This window comes from Corapipo altera, unplaced genomic scaffold (genome assembly GCF_003945725.1).
Source record: "Corapipo altera isolate COAL_440 unplaced genomic scaffold, ASM394572v1 0, whole genome shotgun sequence".
In the NCBI taxonomy this organism is placed as follows: Eukaryota; Metazoa; Chordata; class Aves; order Passeriformes; family Pipridae; genus Corapipo; species Corapipo altera.
In genome coordinates, this window is record NW_020884872.1 from 84,849,246 (window position 1) to 84,868,908 (window position 19,663).

The 19,663-nt window shown below is 37.4% G+C and overlaps 1 protein-coding gene and 1 long non-coding RNA gene across 10 annotated transcripts in view; both read right to left on the reverse strand.

The window, feature by feature from the left end:
- The window catches only part of DLG2 (discs large MAGUK scaffold protein 2), a 999,036-nt gene that overhangs the window by 744,732 nt on the left and 234,641 nt on the right, over positions 1-19,663 (reverse strand). The gene's annotated exons all lie outside the window — the stretch shown is intronic.
- LOC113955492 overlaps positions 6,086-19,663 on the reverse strand; it is a 38,918-nt gene continuing 25,340 nt past the window's right edge. Inside the window, exons 2-3 of the long non-coding RNA XR_003530588.1 lie at positions 6,312-6,405; positions 6,086-6,184 (exon numbers count right to left, since the gene is read on the reverse strand). This is a non-coding gene — a long non-coding RNA (uncharacterized LOC113955492). The remainder of the gene's footprint in view (positions 6,185-6,311; positions 6,406-19,663) is intronic.

Below are 19,663 nucleotides of genomic sequence, written 5' to 3' on the forward strand. Positions count from 1 at the left end.
CTTGGTGAGGGAAGATTAGGCATATATAGACTGTTCTTGAAAAATGGTTGTCTAATCTGTTCTTCAAAGTCTCTCATGAAGGGAATACAGTCTTTGCTTTAGGTGGTCACTTATTTTTAATATGGAAATCATAGAATCATAGAATCGTTAGGTTGGAAAAGACCTCTAAGACCATCAAGACCAACCGTCAACGTAGCACCACCACCATGTCGACCACTAAATCATGTTTTCAAGTGCCATATCCACATGTGCTTTGAACACTTCTAGGGATGGTGATTCCACTAATTCCCTGGCCAGCGTCATCCAATGCTTAACGATCCCTTCAGTGAAGAAATTTTCCCTAATATCCAATCTAAACCTCCCACGGTGCAACTTGAGGCCATTTCTTTTGGTCCTATCACTTCTCTACAACCTCCTTCCAGGTAGTTGTAGAGATCAGTAAGGTCTCTTCTCATCTTCCTTTTCTCCAGACTAAACACCCCCAGCTAAACACAAGTTAAAAAGCTTAAATGATTAGGAAACTATGCTTATTTTCCCCACAAAAACTAATTTACCATGATTGTTTGAAAAACTTGGGGAAAAATGAAACTTGGGGAAATTGATATCTATCTTTTCATGATTGCCATCACTCCCCAATAATGAATTAACATTTTACTTTTATAATTTATGAAGTATAATTTATGAACTAAGCTAATTCATTTAAGCATAAAATCTACATTTCCATGGTAACAGCATGAATGAAGAAGGAATGAACTTCCAAAGTTCAATTGCATTTATAACAGTACTTAAAAATAAAACTCCAGTAATTTTCACTGAGGAAATTGCTGTAGTCCTTTTGTATGAAAAAAAAAAGAAATTAAATCTCTTACTGTAAATTTGTATAAGAACAACTTGATTTTGCATTGTATGTAATGAAGACCCATGTGTGTCAAAATTCATAGGATTTTACTTTTTGTATTGTGACTCTAGTTGAGGAAACTATTTCAAGGGAACCTATCTTTAGATTGGGAAATATGATATAAAATTGTGTAGCAGAGGAAGTATGCTATGCTTCCATGAAAACACAGGCGTAGGGGTTTTTTTGATGTAGTCAGTATTTTCATTAAACAAAAAAATTGTTAGAATTTAGAACAGAGAGTACATTCATGGACATTCATTGGCCATGCATTCCTCTTCATTACATTGATAACAATTTTAGCTTAATATATTAACAAACCTCAACAAGAAATCTGATCAGTGAGATAAACACCTTGTTTTAAAAATATGCTTAAATTTAGCCCGTTCTTGAAAAGTTATTTCAAACTTGCAGTGTTTGAAAGCAAAGGATAATTAATGAAACTATTTACAAGGCAATTAGTGTATTTTCTATGTTTTACTGATTTTAAATGAAGAATCAAGAAGTTTCTAGAAGTCTTATGAGTCAAAAGCAAAAGAAGGTTCAATAAATAGACAGATAATCTAATTATTCCAATAATGTACTAAATGTAATGATCTTTTTTCTTTAAAAAAAATAAAAATTTATTTAAAATAAGTATATTGTCAAAATGAAGGAGGAAAAAAATCTCTTCGTACAGTGAAATCTCTTTGAAATACAGCCAAATAAACCAGGATAATGAACCTCCACAGGTGTAAATACATGATTCCCTTATAATCAGAGCTTTTACAAATACAGTTTGCCAATTTGTCTATAGAATCTAAGAAAAGTGTGCATAAATCAGACATTTTTTACAACTATACATACAATGCTACAAAAATTTTTGTCATCAGCCTACCTCTGTGAAAACTGGTGATACATGTTATACATTTATCTCCTCTGGGACCTGTGACCCCCAATACTTGAAGACACCCAGCCGATCTAAATACTTTTCCATCTAGTGCTATTCAAATAATAAAAATAATACCCAAACAAAGATATTAAAAACATCCTGGCAGCAACAATAAACTCAGCAAAAAAACTCCCGTGACTGATTGGGACTTTTCCTGTAGAGTTTTACCAATTATTTCATTCCTTACTTCAGCTGGTCTTTTAGCCACCAAGTCAAACTATTTTCAGCTGTATTATTTTCAGCCATACATACACAACTCCACAGGAATCAATGAGGTGCACCCCATGGTCCTGAGAGAACTGGCAGATGTGTTTGGTAAGCCACTCTCCATCATATTTGGAAAGTCACAGCAGTCAGACAAAGTGCCCAGTGACTAGAAAAAGGGAAATATCACACTAGTTTTCAAAAAGAACAAAAAGGAGGACCATGGAAACTACCAACCAATCAGCCCCACCTATGTGGCTGGTAAGATAATGAAATAAATCCTCCTGGAAGCTATGTCAAGGCATATGAATGGCAGGAAGGTGATTACAGACAGCCAATACGGCTTCAGAAAGGGCAAATCACCCCTAAATAATCTGCTGGCCTTCTACAATGAAGTGATGGAGTGACTGTGCTGCTGGATAAGAGAAGAGAAACTGATATCATCTATCTTGACTTCGGTAAGGTCTTTGACAGGGTCCCACACAACATCTTTGTCTCTAAATTGGAGTTATGGATTTGATGGATGGTCTATTTGATGCATAAGGAATCAGCTGGATGGCCACATACAAAAAGTTGCTCAATGTTCAAATCAAGATCATTATCAAGTAATACTCCACAGGCGTCAATACTGGGACCAGTACTGTTCAGTATCTTTAACAGTGGCTTACACAGTGTGATTATGAAGTTATGAAACATGATATAGAGCTAAGTGGTACAATTGATATGCTAGAGGGAGAGGATGCCATAAAAAAAGACTTTTGGGGAGTCATCCCATGGAAATCACATGAAGCTCAACAAGGCCAAGTGCAAGGTGTTATACCTGGATCAGGGTAATTACCAGTATAAGGGAATAATAGACTGAGAGAAGTCCTATGGAGAAGGACTTGGGAATACTGGTGGATAAAAAAAATAACATGAGCCAGCACTGTGCACTTGCAGCCCGGAAAGCCAATCATATCCTGGGCTGCTTCAGAAGAAGCATGACCAGCAAGCAGGTCAAGGGAGGTGATTTTTTCCCCATCTAAACTGCTCTCTAGAGACCCCAGCTAGAGTACTGCATCCAGCTCTGGAGCCCCAACATTAGAAAGATGAGGACCTGATGAAGCAGGTCCAGAGGAGGCCATGAAGATGCTCGGAGGACTAGAGCACATCTCCTGTGAAGATCAGCTCAGAGAGTTGGGGTTGTTCAGCCTGGAGAAGACAAAGCTCTAGGAAAACCTTATTGTAGTTTTTCAGTACTTAAATGGGGCCTATAAGAAAGGTGTAGAAGGACTTTTTACCAAGACCTGCAGTGACAGGACAATTTTAAACTGAAAGAGTATAGATTTAGATTGGACATAAGGAAGAAATCTTTTATGATAAGGGTGGTGAGACACTGGAATAGGCTACTCAGAGAAATTGTGTATGTCTCATCCCTGGAAGTGTTCAAGGACAGGTTGAATGGGTCTTGAGCAACCTGGTCTAGTGGAAGGTGTTCTTGCCCATGGTAGGGGTGTTGGAACCAGATGATCTTTAAGGTCCCTTCCAACCCAAGCCATTCTACAATTCTATGACTGCCCTTCCATTGGTACCATAGGTTTGTCCCTTATTTTTAAAATACAGATTAATTATAGCCAATTGTCAGGGTGTATGTCTTTCTCAGAAACAACACTTTTACCTATGTCTTTCACTTACCTTTTCTGCATGTCATCCTAACACCTCTTTGATGGCTGTTAATTGCATTGCCCTGGTCAACTGAGGCATTCAGGAACACAAGTGACTTGAGAAAAAAGTTTCTTTTTTCATGGCCTTCTGTCATTTACATATTGATATCACTCTGCTATTGCTGATGTCTTACAGTGGGTGTAATGCTCTTTTACTTGTCTCCACTAAGCACTCAGAATGAGTTTTAAAACTTAGGCACCACTGAAATGGGAAAATGTATACACGTGTATAGGTGGGGAACCTATGTATATAAGAATCAACTTTTTGGAACCATTAAGATGTTAATTTCCATTCGTAATACCATAACGAGAAGAGCACTGCTGTTTGTTCTCACCCCTCTTTCCATTCCACCCCTCTATGCCACCTACACATCAGTTGAAATACTATTTCTAAATTGTTAAAACAAGGTGAATGATATCTTCTTTCAAACAGGATTCCTAAAGCAAAAGTACTCGTGAGCAACAAGTGGAAAAATCCACATTCTCTAAATCATGCCCAACTAATCAGGCAATGTAGTTTTGAATCCACCATTGCTTTTGAGAATTTCACGTGGTGTTCCTGAAAACTGCTGCTGAAAATACCAATCCCAGCAGTCAGACCTCATCTCCTTAGGGACTGTAATTAATGGCATCATGGTAAAGAAGAGGGATTTTTTTATTATTTATTTATTTTTGACTGTGTAGTGATGCCCAACATGTACTGACTGAACAACAGTTGTCATGTTTTGCTGTTCTAGGTTCAAGGAAATACCTCAAATGCTATGTTAAAGCATGATTACTTCTTTCTGTAAACCTAACTCTTTTCAGTTACTTTAGCTGTGGAGAATTTGGCACACAAAATCCATTTGAAAATGTCCTTAAGAACTTTTTCGATTTAACCCACTAAGATTTTTTTTCTGCAAAGAAAAAAAGCTGACTATATGAAAAATAAAATATAGAATACGGAAGTGTAATAGTAATTTAATATTTTAAAGTAAATGCATATGACAGCACCAAAACAGAGGATTTCGATATAATCAAAATTAGTCTAGAATGTCAAAGTTATTTACTTCAACATTTTATCACTGAAAATTTTATCACAACCCAAAAAAATATTTTCAACAATTTACATTGGAATAGAAACTTTTTACACTGATAGTAATCTATTATTTCACAGCAGTTAAAGAATCCTTTTTTACTGATATTCTTTAAGGAGTTCTATTATTTCCATGTAGTTTAAGTTTCCTCTTAAAACATCATGCCTTGCACATTTCTTCCATGAATACCCTCTTACTTCAATACTCCTTTGAGTCACAAGCAGTGGAGATCAGATAAATTCAGAGAATGTCTTCAGTTGAAATATCTTATAAAATGTAAATTACTGTTATAATCTGATGATATTTCACAAGCAAACTGACTTTAGCACTGTAACTATTTAAAAAAGCTAAAAATCTCTGGCAATCCTTCTGGTTATGGGGCTGTCTATAAACATTTTGTTATTATTTCTATATGCAAAATTAGTCCCAGTGTAGTACACAGGGTCAATATCTCTTTTGTATGGAGGACAAGACTAAATGAGATATGCATTCTGACAGCAGCATATCAATTGACTAGAGCTGTATTTATCCAAGAGGAATATTTTCTGTTCTCTTAATACTTTATTTAAATAGTTCTAGAAATAGCAGTCCCCTTGACCCAAAGAAGTTATAGCATGCCCCATTTCACATATTAACTAAAAATAACATCAAATCTCTTAGAAAAACAAAGCCAGCGTCTACTGTCAATCATAATACCAGTAACCTTTTAATTCCAACAGGGTCATAAATATTTACCATCCTATAAAATATGAGAATCTGGTCCAAACAATAAATAAAATCAGAGTAAAGTATGATATATCTGAATGAAAATCTATGTCTACTAAAGCCAATTCTAAAACAATCCATCTTAGAATTTCACTGATATTTTTTAAGGTATGAAATAAATTTAAATGCACATGCAATAATACTGAGTTTATATGTAAACTTCAGTTATAAAGAGTCAGTCCTCCCTGTTATTCTTTTGGCAGATTATCAGCGCTACTATAACTATTCTACAAAAGTAGAGTAATACAGTCTGAAAGTATCTTTTTCTATCCCCTGCTCATCACCACACTCAAAGTGGAATCCACTACTGAAATATTCTGTAAGAGATGTTTGTGAATATTTGCCCAGTCACAATAACTGGGACACTGGATACAGTGTAAGGGCATCATACAGATATCAAACAGTATTCTGAACACTGTGTGGGTCTTCAGTGAAGGTACCTTTGAAGGGCATGTGGGCAAGAGATATTTCAGCTTTTATTTATCAGTCAGAACGAAGGAAAGGCCACTAGGAGTTTTTAGTGATTCAGTAAGACAAGTCAAACTGGACTATAAGAAGATTCTCCCAAGGGAAGAGGATAGGAGGATCTGTTGTAAGAGGTGACTCATGTCTAGAAAACAGAAGAATGCAATTGGGTTAGTCTTTTGTGAGCTGGAGAGATGTAATATAGCTATTGATTTTTTAAAAATCTTAGTCTGAAGAGAAAGAAATAAGTGAAATAAATAAAATAAACATACACCATAGGAAGGGCTTTTTTCCATCCTCCACCAAACCAACACAGGAATGTAGCTCATCTCCCCACCTTTGATGACTCCCGGTCCTTCACAAAACCTGTGATGTAATAAGGTAATGAGAATTAAATTTAATGGTTGGCAGAAAGTGTGTTTATGTGCATGCAAAAGTTTAGTTTTGTAATGATAAGAATGTATTTCTCTAAATACTCATCAGTAATCTGCTTATTAATGGATGCTGCTGCTGCTGTATATGATGTTCTTGAAAAACCAACCAAACTACAAAATACACATCTGATAATTTCAGTGAAGTCCTGGCCAGGAAATCAGGCTAGATGATAGTTAAGGTCATCTGGACCAGATGCAGATGTATCTGCTAATTCACACCAAAAAAAACCCCAAAACCTGTTACTGCCTGTAACAGAAAGCCCTCATTTTAAACTTCTGCTTTGCATTGTTCTCTTCTTCTTCCCCTATATTTTCTATAAATAGTGGCATTTCATGCCAATTAATGAGATGGATTTTTGAAAGAGATGTAGAAATTCCAAAGCTACAACTGAAGCTGTTAAAATTCATAATGAAGCTATCCAATACTCAAAAATGTTGTCCACCTACTAGAATTAAAACTTTTAAATGTATCTCAGTAATTCTTATACACTGACTTTCTCTGTCATCTGACAGCCCTCTGCACTGAAGTAGTTTGTCGAATATTTTAGCATCAACACCCTAGTACTTCAGTGAAAGGATTATAATTAATTTTTCACAACTGCATAATTTCAGGGCATTGTGAAATACAACTTCAGTGGATTTCTTTAAACAGCAGTGTCCCAATGTTACATTGAACAGTTGTGTCTATGGCAACATGTTCCTATTATCATAGATCTCATATTTCTACCATCATCTCTGAATTTTTTTTAGATAATTAACACAGAATTCAATGCCAATTGTTAAAATCAGAATGAAAATAGAAGTTCATGCATAAAGCATCTTCTGCCTACATATTGTCCTACACAACTTGAACAGATAAAACGTTTTTTGCTTAAATAGAACTGGGAAACATTTGAGACCAAAAGAGACCACAGTTTACTTTTCATTTCCTGGCTTCTGCTACTACATGAAAGTCCGTTTATTCATTATTACATTATTGCATAGCAAATAGTGTAAATTAGAATGTTCTTCTATACTAGAAGGCTAGTAGCAGTCAGAGCCTGGATTGAGAGCCAGGACTCTTGGGATCTCTCTTTCAGTTTACCAGGTGTGGTAAACAGGTCTGCCCCTCAGTTTATTCATCTGCAAACTGGTATTTACAGTATCATTCTCAGTAATCACACTCAAAATGTCAGTGTCTTTATTACAACTTCCGATCCTAGCTCCTCTGCAACTGCATGTTACCTTTCAGTAAGGACACGCTTTGGTGTGCAAAGCTTTGAATGACAGATAAAAGTAACAGTGGTTAATATTTTCGGGTCACTTCTAGAGATTGATTTGAAATATTTGATTTTCTTAATCTGAGAAAACACATCTCCATGCTCACTGAATCTTTGTGCTCTACAATCCACAGCTCTACCACCTAGAGTATTTCCCAAAGTATCTTTCCCTATGTGAATGCGTTTATTTGTACCTTCCTCTGTCACAAGCAGCATAACTGACTTCAAGAATGGAATTTGATCTTTTTCACAACCCTCCTAGAACATATTGAAGACACCTCTGGGTTGGCACCTCATATTTCTAGGGGAAAAAAAAAATGATCAAGCTTCTAGCACTTCTATATTGTTAGTCAAATATCAAAATCAATGAGATGTCATTTATGAATATTTTTCTGGACTTCTCTCTAGATTACACCATCAACATACTCATGTCTCTGCTAAAATAACCTGTAAATTATTGTGTTAATGTTTTCCCGGTATGGGGTTTTACATTCCACTGAGCCATAGTCATCAAAGGTAGCTATGCAGCAACCAAAGAATAAGCCTGCAATGCTGTCTTCAGCTTGCCTATAAGAAGAATCTTTCACTGTCATACTCTTTCTTTTATTACTATATTATCTTACATATAGTATTTTACTATATTATTTTCAGCTACTCTACAGTCCCCATAGAAAACAAGTTCAAGGTGAAAGGCATGAAGAGAGGAAGGGAATTTATGCCTTCCAGCCAAATTTTCCGAAGAAGCCTCTGACAGTTTTATGCCTGATACATAATTCAGAGCTATGTAGGTAACATGTCAGAAGGTTCAGCTGCAGAATTAGGACACAGAAAGAAACTAGTAAAGTAATATACTTTAATTCCATGAAAAAGAAGAACTGCATAAGAAAAATCTTAGTGGGGCAGTAGTTGCTTGCTGCCCTTTGCAGGTCACAAGTTCACTGGTTTGGGCATCAGTTTGTGGCTCCTCAGACTTGGTTTAACCCCCTGCTGTGCCATAGGCACCCCAGTGTGATAAAGAGCAAGATGTTCAACCTACAAGATCTCAGGATCTTATATATGGAGATTAGCTCATGAGCATGACTAAGTTTTCGAACACTGTTTTGGTATCAGATGCTACCAAAACAACCACAATTAAAGCCATGTTAAACCAAGTTCCTCTAATCCCACCTAATTTGGGACATCACCTGACACCTAAAACCTATCTAAAGCCTCAAAGAGCCACCCAGTCTGATATTTCTGCAGGTTCTCTGAAGCTTTAGATGTCTAAATTAATTTATTTCTCCTGATTTAGTATGGAAGTTGTCATCATCTTTAAATTAAAGATTAGAATTGAGTATTAGAATACATACTCAAAGCATGTATTCTAATAAACTGGTAATTATGTCCAACCTAAAACCCTCTTGAAGCTCATCTTTAGAGAGAGACAGACACTTAAACCCTGACTAAATTGTTCCTTGACCTCTGTCCAATTATCTCTAAGAAGTATAAAATCTAGATGAGGTCAACACTACCATTACATCTTGATAGTGGTGCAGCACCAAAAATTATGCCATCTTTTCACCTGAGATCCTTGTGTTTGGATCACTGACTTGGGATCACTTGGATCACTCACCATCATTTTCAGATGTGGAATGGGTAGTTTTAGTTATGGTTCCCCATTACTCACGGAGGAAAAGAAATTTCGTTATAATAGGCAGACTTGTCATCCTCTCTCCTCTCAAGCAGATGCCAAAAATTTTACTGGGAGACTGCCCGAGTTAAGCACTGGAATTAGGTTGAATGCAACTGATGGAACCATGGTAGGAAGTATTTACTGATATGGCACAAGTCATGCACAACTGTATTACTAAGTCCACAGACCGCAATCCAAAAATGTTTTCAGCTAATAAAACAAAATTTCAATAAATTAAATCTCCTCCACAGAAATTAGACCAATCTACTTCACATATAATGTCATCTTCTTGATGTATGAATCCGAAGGAAAAAACCTCTTTTAAGTGTGCAGGGAAGGTTAATCAAAACTGCATCCCATCTTTACACATACTCCCTGAAAATGTGATTCATCCTCTTTCTTTCCTCACAGATAGCTACAAAAAATGGATAAAGGATTGAAGGAACTCCTTTCCATCAGTAATGCAAAATCTCAGTCACCTTTTGATATTCAGTCCATAGCCTGAAGTAGCCTAACTTAGAGAGGAAATAGACAAGATTTATAGATAAAGAAAATGGAAAACCAGAAAATAAATGAATTTGTGTATGGGAAATCCTGAAACCTGATAACCAACCTGTGATAAACTGCCAGAGTGCAGAGCTCAGCAACTGGCTAACAGAGTGGACAGCCATGAGGAATGTAATTGGCACTCCTTCATCAGGCTTGACTAGAAGGATGTTAAACATTAAATTAAAACCTAAGCATTGACCAGAGACCATATACAAGAAGAGCCATTCAGGAGCATTTTCAGCTCATTGTCTCTTCAAAAGCCATGACAATAAAGACTTTCCATGAATTAGAAAAGGCTGAAACAGTCACCATGACAGTTCAGGAACCCAATGGCTGCTAGGTGAAAAAAAGTCATTTTCAAAATGGAAATTAAAATTTGTCTTCTCCAATAGCTGTATGTATCTCTTATCTCCTGGAAGCCAGAAATGTTCAAATCCTTTAGTAAAACCACATCCTAGACATCCAACTGAATGTCTAGGGTCTGGTCTTTATGTAGATGCCACCACCCATCTGGGACCTATCATGGCTAGGCTTCACGAACGAAGATTTGGGAAGGGCTCTACCCACATTTGCTACAAGTGCACTGGTGGCTAAAAAGGCCAATGCGAGATAGACAGGTCCAGTTGCAAAAGGCACAGTGGAAAGACTCCTTAGGTGGTATTGACAAGACACGGTTCTTTCTGCGTTGTCTTTTCTCCTCAAGAGTGATCCTGCATGTGTTCTCAAAGGAAGCAGCAGCGTTATAGATAGTGTGTCTCTAGACCTCCCAATTGGAGACCAGAGTAGACCAGTGATGATGATCAATATGGCCAAGGCCTGGGACCTATACTAATTCAGGAAATGTGCATATCTTTCAGATGTTAGTTTACTTTGTACCTTGTCCATCTTTTTATTCCATGTCAAAAGCAGGAAAAGCATCATCATTCATCATAGTGCTGAATAATCTTTCATGTAATCTTCTTTTCTGGAACTGGGAGTTTTTAAGGATAATATGCACATTGTCTGAAATTAATGTATGCACAGCAGTTTTTCAATGCCATTTAACAGTATTACTCAGGCTCATGCCAGCTAAATATGTTTCAGTAGATATCAGATCAGATTTCTGCAATGCAATCTACTTGGTGTTGCTTGCGGCAAATACTTGGAAACTTCAGTAGATGTGCAGTATGATGGCCCAGTATCTTACAGTGTTTAACACAACTGGAATAAATGTAAGGGATAAAGTAATTTTCTTGGGTCACACAAACTTTAAATTTTCAATTCTGAATTTGAAGTACTCAATAGTATTGCTTGGGAGTAAGTTACTAGCGAAATTGCATACACTGTGGTAGCTGAGAACTCCAGTTATCTGTAAATGCATCGTTTCAATGAGCTTCTTAGAGAAGTTCACTGCTTTTAAGCAGTTTCTCTGGTTCACTTGTTTCTCTGGTTTACTTAGACTGTGCCCCGTATAATGGAGAAGGAAAGGGAGAAGTTGTCTTTATATCACCTTTACAACTTGCTGAATTTATCCGTGTCCTTAGGCACAATTGGTCTGGATATTATAAGACATAGTGGCTACTGTGATAAGATAGCCAATGCTCTTAATATATTAGGATTTACAAGGCTGGGCTCAACAAAAACAAGTCAGGGTATAGTGTCACTCCAGGCACTGCAACCCCTCTGTCAAGCAGCCTTGGGGTACCTTCCAATGTAACTGCTCTACAAGTTCTCTGCAAGGCAAGGGAACACATATCTGCCATGCCAAACACCTTCCAATGCAAGAGAAACTTCATCCTCTACCGCTTTTGTCATAAACTGTCTCCTGTGGATACATTATCAACAGTTCCCAGAGGCCAGGTTTGATCGTTTCCAGAAAAAAGACATATATGTAGCAATAGCTTCCAGGTATAGTTGCAATAGATGTTGTATAAACTAATGAATAAATAAGATATATAAAATAATAGAAATAAATAAAATATAAAAATCAAATTATCAAGCTAGAAAGAGACATCAAATGCTAATGGGAAGATTATAAGTGATCAGTTTGATTTCAAAAGCAAATATGATGGTGACTCCAATGATTCTAGCTTTGGTTTAAGTACCAGGTCAGCTTACAGAATCAACTGACCTCTCTCAAGCATTAAGCTAGATATGTACTGATCTATGTTTTGGTGTCATAAGCAATAAAAAGAACAGGTTTGACTCTAGTGACCAATATAACACACTTTTTGAAGCAGTATCCACCAATCTGCTGTAAGATAAATCTGGTGGCTCTAAAACTTCCTGGGAAAGGAAATCCACATGGTGAATTTATCCACCATGAAAATACAAGGCAAATCTCCCTTCAGACAGTGAAGAAATAAAGAAATCAGTTTCTGTGGTCAAATCACTGCAGCAAGATATAAATATCACAGTGGTTTGTTTTTTCTCCAACCCTTAATATACCTTCCTCTGTTTATTCTTCTCTCTTCTTCTGGCTATGTATTCCCAGAGGCAAGGGAAACTAATGACTTGATTACACTTCAGTTTGATAGGACTGACATTTTCTTCCCACAAACCCAGAAAGAACATAGTGAGACACCCACGCTCCAGCATGCTGCCTCAAGCCCCTTCCCCACTTGACAATGTAAGAGGAGGAAATGTGGTCCACAGTAATCAGCTCCCCGAAAAGCAGCACTTCTGCACCCATCTTGCTCCACAGGACCCAGCTGCCCTTCATGTGACAGAGGCTCAAAGGTCTGGGGAGCAGGTTCTCATCCACCCCTCTATTCCCCAGTCCTGTGCAGGACCCATTGCAGACAGGCATTCCAGTCTTGCTCCCAGTCTCACATACCCCTTTACATCTGCTGTGATCCAGCAGCCTCATTTCACAGAAATATTAAGAAGTGAAGTATGCTTTTAGCCAGTGATCCTCAGACTTCACATTCCAGCATACGTCGACATTGCAGCCTGCAGGGTAGTGCATTGGTATCTATTCTAGCTCTATATAAGCTAGCTGATATACTGGAATTAGTTAGAACAGCATGGTGTTGTCCACAGGTTAACTGCTTCTTCCCAAGTGGATAAATCAGCCTACAGCAAACATATCCTTGACTGCAATTTACATGCAGGACTGTGCCTCCCTGCTGTCCAGTACACTGTCAGAAAAAATTCTCTCAGAAACTGAAATGGAATAGTTCTGATCTCTGCAGCTCATTTCAGCCCTAATTTGTCCCATACCAGAGGCAGAAAGTGGCAATAAGTAAATTCAGTATTGGTTGAGCTTTCCCCTACCCTGTGATGGCATTCTCCCTGGGGGTCTCCAACCAGCCAAGACAACATGCAGCACAGAAAGGCATTAGACTGGACAAACTGTTCTGCTGTGTAATCAACTGTTTAAATAGACACTGTAAGTAGGCTACAGTGCATATGTGCACAACCCTATAAATATTAATATACCTGTAAAATGATTGGGCAACATTTAGTCCTCAAAAGAACACCATCATTAGAACTAGGTTTGTCTCATCGTTTTTGTAGTGAGGCAGAAGCAAAACACAGAACAGGTCATATATGACAAATAGTGTAACATAATTTATTAGTCTTCCTTGGTGTGACATGATAGATGGAACACTAGATTTGAATCTTTTTGAATCTCAAGTCCTTTTAAAACTTTGCCAAGGCTTACAATTGCACACAACCTCTTCCAAGCAGTAGCATGTCTTCATAAGAGTTTCTTATGGTAAGAGTAGCAGTGAATTTGAATCTGTTATGGATAGGCAGCAATTTAGTAGCAAATTACTTCTTTGATTAATTAGTCTCTTTTACTGAAACTGCCCACACATTGCTTACGTGGTTCTACAAATTATTTGTTCTACATCAATTGCACAATGAATATTTTGTGCTGATATTTGTTTAACCTGTGAAGAGTCAGCAGCAGTTTATTGTAAATCTTTAAAATATCATCTTTTAGCTACAGTGTTTAATTCTGACTGTTACTTTCTGTTTATAAGCAGAATAGGTCTAACTCCTAAGATCAACTCCCTAATGAGGAACCTAACAACCTTCAAAAAACTGCTGGATTTCTTAGGGATTCCTGCTAGTAAACATGTTTGCTAGAATAACTGGAAAACAAACATGAAAGTGAAAAGCAAATAGCCAGAATCCATGTGGTTATTTGCCCAGTGAGTATTTATCAGCAATGCAGACGGTTCACAACACTTTAGCTCTTATAAATATACAATAAAATACGGAATAAAAATCTGTTGTATAATCTACACATTTGAATTTCCTTTCCTGCTTATTTAACTACTTTAATTTAAAAAATCTTTTATCTCTAAAGAAAGGTGGGTGAGACACCACAGGAGAGAAGGTAGGAGTAAGTCTGTAAAGAAGAGGAAAAATACCAAACATATTCAATGAGAACAGGAGCAAAGAAGATGGGATGGGAAGCAATTAAAGGTGGATAAGGCACTTAAATGTGGATTAAACTACCTGTGGTAATGAACTACATGTCTATTGAGTTTACTTTTGGAAGAGGGCAAAATGGGAGGATGGGAATGGTAGTAGTGCCTCTTGCTCTCATCCTCAGTTTAAAGGTTCCTCCTTTTGTCATGCTGTCCAGATGTTCACCATTCTATAAATTCCACTCTTTTTCACTTACAATATTTGTATTATTTCTTTCAAACTTCTAGACCAGGCATTCACATTTTTAACCTTCCCTTTCAAAAGTACCTTCCTTCAGCTATAATGGATTTTTTTTTTTTAAACAGAATTCATGGAAAGTAACTCCATTAAGTTTAAGCTTAAGATTAGTCCCAAGTCCAACAATTATGTCCTCTCAGTTATCTGTTAAAATCTTGGAACAAAAGAGCAGTAAGGACAAAACCAAACCTCATATATTAAAAGAAAACTCTTTATCCTTAAAATGCATCACCAAGTTATCCAAAACATAAGCAAAACATACCCGTGGGTGAGAGCACAATTCTCCCACCTAAAATATTCACAAATTAACCTATGCCAATACACATAGGAGAAAAAGCAGATCCACTGACTTTTGAGTTATAGATATATTAGGAAATAAAACACTTCTAAAAACAAAAAAAGATTCCCAAGTCCTCCAAGAGGGAATACAAGATATCTTTGATCATGTCCCTCATGACCATCACTTGGGACATCAACCAGTGATGTCTCATTGGTTGACAGAATGCTAAAATCCTTGTATCCCAAGCTGCAGTGAGGTTCTCTCAGATACTGCATGTAATAGAATTGTAGAATGGTATGGATTGGAAGGGACCTTTAAAAGCCACCTAATCCAATCCCCCTTCAATGAACAGGGACATCTTCAACTAGATCAGGTTGCACAGAGCCCTATTCAACCTAAACTTTTGTAAGTATGTAAGTACATGTCAAATTCTTACAGTTCAAAGCAGGTACTGCTCAATGGCACCTACTTTCTTCCAAAATCATCTCTTTGCCTATTATTCATACAACCAATTGTCTTGCCACTCCTCCTTGGTAATAAGTGGTCATTTGCTAGCAGTAAACACATTTATGAGTCATTCAGCCTTCAAGAGGTTAACAAAACCAGTAACATGCAGACACAGTAAGAAATTAATTGTGCTTCCAATTCCACTCAATCACCCTACATGCTTCCATTAACTAGGTTTTCTAGTGAACAGTGGTTGTCATGGATAGTTAAATTTCCTCTTGGAAATGACCACATGCTTTTAAATGGTAAGAGAAATCCCTGTGTTATGTCGCTGCCAAATCCCCAGGTTGCCCATTAACAAGGGATGTCCTGAAAATGTTCAAGGGCCTTAAAGTGTGCACAGCACTCATATGTTGCAATTCCAGAAATGGAGATAAACCCATGGAAGACATCCATATGTACCAATTTTAAATGTATAAATGCAAGAAAAAAAGCGCAAATCCTCCAGGTGGAGCTGGCCAATGTGTCACATACCACTGGGCATTTGCGAAGTCCTGATAATTTTTGAAATCAATGTTAAGGAGGTGAATCAGGTGGGTATAGAATGGAAGTCATCAAAGTTATTTGGGACTCAGATTACTTCCTAATGCACTGCACAGGAGAAAATACAAAGCATAAACTCAGTGATATGATGAATGAGAAAAAAAGATGCGATCACAAAGGTCATTATTTAAGGCAACACATACTAATGCCAGACAAAAGTCCTTCCTGGGAACAATTTATAATCCTGAACTCTTTCATAAAGATTCCCACAAACTTCATCCAAGTTCCTTATCTTAATTCTGGAAACAATAGAGACATCTACTTTTAACCACTTTGAGGAAAGAATTTTCTATTCCACTTCCTTCCCCCTTCAAGTTCCTGAATTGGGTATGGCTAGAGGTGTGCTACAGTTTCACCTAAATTTCTACCATTTTCTTTCCATGTTGCCTTATTGGAAATGTTACAGAGTTCCCTGTGATGCTGTTAATACCCAGTATCTTCTGACTGCCTGGGCTGCATTAATAACATATTCATTTACTCACTGTCAGCTGATAAAGTTGAATCTTGTAAACCAAAACAGCAAAAAACTTCGTTTCCTGTTTGAAAAGCCAATTAACAAATACATTAAACTAAAAGAAGCTCATTTATGCACACGAATGATGTCACCAATTTCAACTTCAATTTCTGAGCAAATATTAATATCAGTTAATAATGCAACCCCCTTACAGAGCTCTTTTCATATTGAAAGAGATTTATAAACATTAACTAATTAAATTGCCTGATCTTTTTAATTGTAATTTTATATATTTATATATATATATATATATAAAAAATTGGAGGACAGGAAGTGAAAGGCCATTAGATGCCTAGAGACTTCAGTATGACAGAGGCAAGAGGAGAAAATTGGTTTAATTTATGCATAAGCTGCTGCTTCTTCCTCATTAATGTTTTTCATCTTCAGAGAAGCTCCCACCCAGGCCAAATGACCAGGAGAGGACACTCCCATTACATTTACATAAAAATCTATCCAAGTTTCTTCCAGCACATAAGACCAAATTTAGTTAGCTGAAACTATTTTTATTCCCTCTAAGAAACAAGCCATGGTCTTGGCCCTATGATTTCTCTGTGGGTTTTTTGTTGGGTGTTTATGTTTGCTTGTTTGCCTAATGGGGAAGATTTCCTAATTCATCTGAGTCATTTTAGCAGCTGGATAAATATCCTGTATTTGTCCTGTAAATAGGACAGGACAATAGTTAGGTTGTAACTATCCAAAATAATATCCCTTCCTAGTGATCAACACTTAAATGTTTAAGCTCAACATACAATCACTTTTGGCTGTTTTTCATATATAGTCTAGCTTTGCAATGCAACTCTTAGGGGGTCAATAGGAAACTCCTGTAAATAGAATGCATGAATCCCTGAGGGAATACAGCATTTATCAGCTAAAATTATGTTTTCCCAGTCTTGAGAAAAGAGTTTATAATCCGTATATCAGTTAAATACTTTATATAATTGAGTAGTTTTACATATATTTAGGCTAGAAATGTTGAAATGCTTATGCAATCTTTTAAAGGATCTTTTTTCACTGTCAGATAAAGGATTATCAGATGAATTATATATAACAATGATGGCATTGTAGGACAGCTTTTATCAAAGATCATTACAGTCACTAAAAATACCCCAGAAATTCACATGCTCCATCCTTGTGTAAACTTGTTAATCAAAACTAGAGATATGAAGATGCATCAGTCTAATAAATATGAAATCTCAAATATTTTTACACCCTCAGAAATTATTTCTCTTGATAACAACTTTCAGATAGGAATTATTACCTTACTGACATTATCTGAGATGCAAATTCTATGACTTTTGCAAAAAAAAAAGTGTGACCTTCTTGTAACTGTGGTGAGATACACCTTTGCACTGAAATATAAAAGTTTGATGTATGGGAAAAAACATGCTATGGCATATTTTTCAGGATATTTTATTCTTATTTTTAATACACTTTCAATAATTTTATTAGAATGAGTGATACACCTGTAGTTAGTGATAACATAGACATCATATCACAATTTCATTTAATTGGTGCCTTCAGAGATGGCAGGCCTAAATTTCACAAATCATAATGCTTTGGATGGTTTATTAGTTTCTGCATATTTTTCATATAAACAGATTTATGAACACGTTACATTTTAGTACTGCCATTAAGAAAATACGATTTTTATAGTTCTAGACACACTTGGAGTAATCCAACGTGCTTTACATATTTATGAGGGATTCTTAGTTACAATGTACTCATTAATAGCTAGCACCCAAACCTAGACGTTAATAAATGTTTTAATTAAGATGGGAATATTATCTCGGACAAAAAATATATTCCCCATTTTTCCCCAAGAACTCCAGAAATATTACTATGATTATTATGACCAGTAGCACTGGTTATTCGTATGCCTGCAGGAACTACAGTTCCCAACAACAGAACACAACCCTTTGTATTAGGTGCTGTATATGCAGGTACCAACATGAGATAAAGACACAGTACTTGTAACGGGACATTTCCAGTAATTAATAGGAGACAAATTCAAAAAAAGCAAGTAGCATATTTTCTTCTTCAGCTGCTACAGAAGCAGACTGAGCAAGATGTTTCAGCTGAGTATCTTCCCGGAAAAAGCACAATCACAGAATCATAGAATGGTTTCAACTGGAAGTGACCTTAAGGATCAGCTAGTTCCAATCCCCCTGCCATGGGCAGGAACACCTTCCACTAGACCAGCTTGCTCACATCTCCATTCAACCTGACCTGAACACTTCTAGGAATGGGGCTCTCTTGTAATCCTATTTAGGTACTGGAAGGTGCTCTAAGGTTTCCCTGGAGTCTTCTCCAGGTGGAAAAAACCCAACTCTCTCAGCCTGTCTTCACAGAAGAGGAGGTTCAGCCCTCTGATCATTTTCACAGCCTCCTTAAGACTTGCTCAAACAAGTCCATGTCCTTATGTTAGGGCCCCAGAGGGCAACACAGTACTCCAACTGGGGTCTCATGACAGCGTAGCAGACAGGCAGAATCGCCTTCCCCGACCTGCTAGTCACACTGCTTCTGACGTAGCTCAGGGTACGGTTGGCTTTCTGGGTTGCGAGCACACATTGATGGGTCATAACAAGTGTTATGTTGTGTTTTAGGGTCTTTTATCACTGCTCCCAAGGTCTGTAATCCTTCTGATACTCCTCAGGCTGCTCCTGGTTTTATCAATGGTGGTCCAGCAGTAGCTCCTGCACTAGGGCACACCTTTTGTGGGCAGGTCTACTGTCTGTCCCTGCACCACAAGAAAGGTCCAGGTAATTCCTGCAATCTGAGGCCTGTACTGCATCTCCACCTATGTGAAGGCATCAGCTGCCGCTGGGGTAGATGGTCCAGACCCCTCAGACTTGCAGCCTTTGCTCTCAGAGGAATGCCCACCATTCTGCTTTGAGAGGCAGGTAGGATGAGCACCCTTGGTCTGCGCAAGTGGTCACAGAATGGTACCCAGTTGCTGCGTTATGTGGACTGCAAGTCTTTCCACTTGGCCAGTAGAAGACTTTGAAGTCTCCTTTGAAGATATACCCATCCTGCACATCCTCCTATGCAAATTGCCGTGCCATGACCTGTTTGCCCATCCTGGTTGCAGCACTCCTGGTGTTGTATCCTACAACATCATCATCCTACAAGATGCAGTATCCTACTGCATCATCATCCAGAACTTCCTTAGAGGTGCACATAAAATCAAACCTTGATGCAATACAG